We start from the raw sequence: 6398 nt of genomic DNA on the forward strand, positions 1-6398 counted from the left end.
CCCTGTTGCATGATTTATACAAACTTAGTAGAGGAAAATACGATACATGCTTATTTACATTTTGGCCAGTTGTTTGAGAGAAGATACAAGTTATTTTAGGATAGAAGTCTATATAAATCTTTTGACCCCTAAGATATGGCCATTCTCTTCCCCAATATTTTTTTTTACAAACTTTAAAGAGGACCACTATACAATATTACATACCAAATATTACATCCTTGACGCCAACAGTTTCAGAGATTAAAAAAAATTACATTTGAAAATCAAAACATGTATTTAGTTCTGTGACCAATATATTCAGTTGACAGAACAGACGTTGTAAAAAACTTGAAAAGAAAGCCACCTAAGATCATTGCTGTGAAGTTGTGTTTTAAAACTTCTTCATGATGTTGCTTGAATGAAAAGTTGACGCATTACGCATAACAGACTATGCACAAAGGTGATCAAAACAGCTAACTCTGTGCATTTAACAGGTGACCAAAAGCGTAAACCATAAACAAATTGGAAACATAAGAATTACATTGTTTTATTTCATACTCCCTCTAAATACAGAATGATCAACCAGGTCCCCCCATGTTTGGTTTAGACAGTTTTCACTGTAGCAAAAATTATGCTACTTGTTTTAATAACATAAGCTTGTATGATTGACATAAAAGAATTCAAATGGTCATATGGTGTTGTTTTTCTTACATGAGAACAGCCACCACTTTGCATAACTGTTACATACTTGAAAAGTACTCCTGTCTTTGTCTTGAAGGCACTTTGTCTGATGTGATGTCATGCAGCAGCTGCATGAATGATTCTACATCAGCCTCTTGTTGACAGCTTGTCGAAGGGTAACTTGACACCCTTGAAAAACAAAAGGTTATGACTTTAAACATTCAACATTAACATACAACCTTTCAAAGTGTTAATCAGTGATTTTTTCAGCCAATTGGGAACGGGTCTGGTACCCATGCCATTGGGAATTTTTCGAGTTGTAAAAAAAAACACCAAATTGGGAAAAAAACGAGTTGAAAAATCTTCCAATTAGGAAAAATCAAGTTGTGAATTGTACCAATTAAAAATGGTATTTTAATGACTTTGTTTAATTTTTGTCAGCTTTAAATGACACAGGCAAGCAACATAAACTTTTATTCACAGTCATGCACAACAACAAATTGACCAATATGCTTGGAACATACTGTTTCCAGTGTTTCAAGAGAACTAGACTAGTGCTCAGTGCATAAATTTTGTCATCAACAGTTTCAAGTATCGTAGGATTAGTACAAATAGCTTTGTCAAGTTCGTCGTCAATCTGCATTTGGCTGCTGTTTATTATTATTATTATCTTTGACAAATTTTGTTGCAGTGTACTGAGGGGAATGGGTGGCCGAAACAGACGCCGAACCTTTAACGAAGCCAAAATTTCTGAACAATTGCTTTTTGACTTCACTAGGCTTTAATTTCTTTCTGTATTACTTACTATTTTGACTCATGGCGAATATTGCCGGAAGCTTAAGAAAATCAGACTTGTTTAGATTTCGCAAATAACATACACATATTTCATACATGTAAGAATGTAACGTTAAATGTTTAAAACAGTCAATGATTATAAGTCGCAAGTTAATACAGTCTCAAAATAGTCCAGTTGGCGTTTTTCAGGATTGTTTACTCAAATTTGATTGGGATTTTGGGGGATTTTGTGTATTTTTTCTGAAATTGGGACGTGTCTGGTTCATTTTGGGAGCGGATCTGTAGGTCATTGGGAACGGGTCCGTTTACCGGACCCGTCCAAAGAAGGAAAAAAACACTGGTGTTAAACTACAACAAAGTTTTCTGAAAATCACATGATATTATCATGAGAATAATATAGGGCCGCAAATTATTGCAATCACAGAATGATTTATAGGCACCACTGTGTGATTTTTTACATGCAGATATCAAAATAACAGGCTGAAAACAGATGCCCTGCTTGATAGGCTTTTTGAAGGCAATGAAATTAATTAAAATTTTAAATAATAAGAACTTATACAGCATTACTTCATTTATTTTGACATAAAGAGTCCAGGCAATACTGCAACCCATGCAAAAGACATAAAAATCTTACCGGACATGAGGTCCGATAACTTTAAAGATTTACCGGACCTCACTGCATTTTCATGGACCATATTCTGCTTTAAACAACAATAAAAAATACATTGTATATTTTTTTATCGTTATGACGTTCACAATGTATAACAATTCTAAACACAATAAAATAACAGCAAAATTTACACCCGTTCAGTCAGCGCCCTTGGACGTAAATTACGCCCAAAATTGGAAGTATTACGTCCCTTAAACAAATGGCAGAAGTCACTTAGACGTCCAATAATCCGCACTCATATTGTTGTCAAATATCGAATTATAGTCACATTACACAGACATGAATGCTGACACAGATGCACCACAAAAACTTCTCAGGTAACTTTCCAGTTGCCAAACTGTGCTGTTCAGCGTCTAATCGGTAACGAGAATGCGTATCAAAAGGGCAGGGTTAACTAACGATTATTATTTTTGATTGACATCAGTCTTGAAGTTAACGTTTATCGCAGATCGATTTACAAGGAATCACAGTTTTAAAATGTACGCAATATCCGATGGTAATTAATCAGTACATGAAAGACAGTGTCTGGTATCATCGCACCTTTTTACCATTAACAATTGCTTTAAACAATTATTGTTCCTTATGAGAAATTAAATGCAAATGGTTAGCAATTAATAACTTATGGCAAGTAAATTGTGAAAACAATACCCGTTACAAATTGCATGGGGTAATAATTTAATTTAAGTAGTAGTATATTTCATCATGTCCATTTTTAGAACTGAATAAAACATTTTTTCTACAGCCACTTGATAATATTATTAAGTCCCTTTGTATGCATCTGCACCATTCACTAAACATGATGCCATGTAAAACCCGTGTTTTAATAAGAGCGCAAAATTTTTGCTGACAGAGTTGAGTTCCACGCATCGAAAGCGTGCGTGTCAAAACAGACCATGTGCCGTAAATATATATAGACGTGCAACTCGGTACATGTAGCATTTTTAAATGAAAAAATACATTGGCATTAATGCAGATAGTATTGACACATTGAAACTATAGACAAAATGCGTAAATTTACGAATACTAAATTAAATTACGGTTGCGCATTAATTGGTTGTTATAACCAAATATGACCAGTGAATTAGAATATGCTCACACATTGTGTCACCTGATTAACGCATTTTAAATGGGAATGATCCAATCCGAAAAATTCACTTTTTATAAACGCTTGAGTAAAATACCGGACGTTTGTGTTAATAAAATTCTTAAACACATTAGCATCAATACTGGTCATATTTTGGGTTTGAACATAAAAATCGGTATATGTTCATATTCTAGTTTCATTTTCATTTCTTTACCAAAACACACAATTTATTTTTGATCGGACACAAGGTCCAACAATGTCAGGAATAATACAGAACCACAGCAAATTTTATCGGAAATGTCCGAGGTCTGATGTCTTCGCATGGGTTGAAATACTGCATGAAAAAATATTTATTAAAGTTTTGTTTTCGTTTTTGAAAGGTTATTAGGAAGACTGTTTGTGAAATTGTTTGGTGGATTTTTAACACTGGGCGTTTAGTTTAAGTCACCACATCAGGCTCAGCGTGAATAAAACATAAAAAAAGAAATGCAACTCGATTTACCATGGCATATACATCTAGCCGAGTGCCATTTTAATGTTTCAACAGACACTTCTCCGTCAGCGATTTCTTCAAGTGCCTCTAGAATCGTTATATTGGGCTTGTATGAGTTTGCTTCCCATTTTCTATTCTGAAGTTTGTGTTCGAGTTGGCTCGGTCTTTTGTACTTGGAAGTTTCTTTTGAAAAATGAAGCGCATTACAGCAGTTGAAGCAACTCATTCTCTACTAGTTGCATTAATCCAACTTCCAGCTACTGACCCTCCGGGTTGGACGAATGTATTTATGGAGATCAAAAAGTATTTAATAAGAATAAATTATTTCCAAGTCTCAGATAGGAACACTATTCTATTGACTAATTTAATACTAAGGGAAGTAACTGTTAATTTTTCAAAAAAGGTTACATTATACTATTACCATACATTTTCTTAAAGAGCATTCTAAGCTGAATGCCTTTGTAACAATAACCAACATTGTTGTATTTGAAGAGTGTTTATTTTTAACAGATGTACATTTTAAATGCATTTTAATAGTAGTGACCCACATATGTGCATGCAAAACAAGCAAATAAATTGAATAACTCATTCCCACCTAATGCATAATGTGTATTTCTAAGCTTGCAACACGAACCTCTGTACACAACAACTAATAAAATCATTCATTGATACAGTTGAATAAAGGTTAGATGAAATCTGTAAATGCAGTTCATAATTAAGCTCTGTGTTAAAAACCAGGTGTTATTTAAACCTGTTGTGTAAGGATAATTGTTGTGCCACATTCTGCTATCCCTGTATATACTCGCAACCAAATTCTAATTTAACTAGAAATGGCGCGGCAGAGGCCGACGCGTATCCCCACGCCGAATGTTTGACCTAGATGTGCCCCAGGGTTGGTAATGGGGCCATGCATAGCTGAGATTGACCGTATTGTCATAAGAGAAGTTCATCATCAATGAGAAGTGAATTGGTGTAGAAATGAAGAAGTTATAGTAAAAGGCAATTTTGGGTGGGTGTGACATATGTGGGCAGGGCGCCCCAGGGTTGGTAATTGTGCCATGCATAGTTGAGATTTACCGTATTGTCATAAGAGAAGTTCAGTATCAATTTGAAGTGAATCGGTGTAGAAATGAAGAAATTATAGTAAAAGGCAATTTTGGGCGGGTGTGGTCTATGTGGGCGGGGCCCCAGGGTTGGTAATGGGGCCATGCATAGTTGAGATTGACCATATTGTCATAAGAGAGGTTCAGTATCAATTTGAAGTGAATCAGTGTAGAAATGAAGAAATTATAGTAAAAGGCAATTTTGGGTGGGTGTGGTCTATGTGGGCGGGGCGCCCCAGGGTTGGTAATGGGGCCATGCATAGTTGAGATTGACTGTATTGTCATAAGAGAAGTTCAATATCAAGTTGAAGTGAATCGGTGTAGAAATGAAGAAATTATAGTAAAGGCAATTTTGGGTGGGTGTGGTCTATGTGGGCGGGGCCCCAGGGTTGGTTATGGGGCCATGCATGGTTGAGATTGACCCTAATGTCATAAGAGAAGTTCAGTATCAATTTGAAGTGAATCCGTGTAGAAATGAAAAAATTATAGTAAATGGAATTTTTTGGTGGGTGTGGCCTATGTGGGCGGGCGCCCCAGGGTTAGGATTGGGGCCATGCATAGTTGAGATTGACCCTAATGTCATAACAAAAGTTCAGTATCAATTTGAAGTGAATCCGTGTAGAAATGAAAAAATTATAGTAAATGGAAATTTTTGGTGGGTGTGGCCTATGTGGGCGGGGCACCCCAGGGTTGGGAATGGGGCCATGCATGGTTGAGATTGACCGTATTGTCATAAGAGAGGTCCAGTATCAATTTGAAGTGAATCAGTGTAGAAATAAAGAAGTAAATGTAAAATAACCTAAAAAAATGAGTGATAATTTCTGACGCGGCCCCACCCCAACCGCTATAACTTTTGACCCAGGGGTCAGATCAAAATTCCAAATAGTGCAGGGTCGCACATATGCTCATAGCTACCATGTGTGTAAGTTTCAAGGTTCTAGTGCTTTTAGTGTAGGAGGAGATAGTGGCCAGGACGGACGGACAGACAGACAGACAGACAGACGGACGGACGGACGGGCGGCGGAGATAACCACAATATCCCCACCTTTTTTTCAAAAAGCGTGGGGATAATATACCAAAAAAGCTTATATAATTTTTTTTAAGGAAGATATGGTCACAGAAAAATCGGCTATAAAAAAGGAAGTGTGAAACAAAAAGTGTGTGACCTGGACCAAACCGGCAAAAAAACTGGTAATCCTGACACTTAAACCCTTATCTTTTAGTTTCTCAATCCATTTTCCAGTGTTACAAATTAGGTGTCAAATCAGTAGTGTATTGTGTCCACAGTAGTCACTTCTCAACTACCCGGTGTGTGCTGATGCGGTTTGTTTGATTGGAAGTTCTATTTCACCAGGGACAGTCACAATTGCTGCACAGTACTCTGTAAACTAAACATTTGCAAGTCACGATATTGCTAGCAATGCTCTACTGAGTTCAAAATCTAATGTGCATTATTTAATAAGTTTTAAAATGATGATTCACCGGATTTGATTAATAAAGGATCATTTTGATATGAAATGTAAATGCTTGTGTATGTTTTCATTTTCAGAAGTTAAAGTTGAAACTTCTTGACCATGGAAATGCACACATTTT

This window comes from Dreissena polymorpha, chromosome 13, assembly GCF_020536995.1.
Source record: "Dreissena polymorpha isolate Duluth1 chromosome 13, UMN_Dpol_1.0, whole genome shotgun sequence".
NCBI classification, from domain to species: Eukaryota; Metazoa; Mollusca; class Bivalvia; order Myida; family Dreissenidae; genus Dreissena; species Dreissena polymorpha.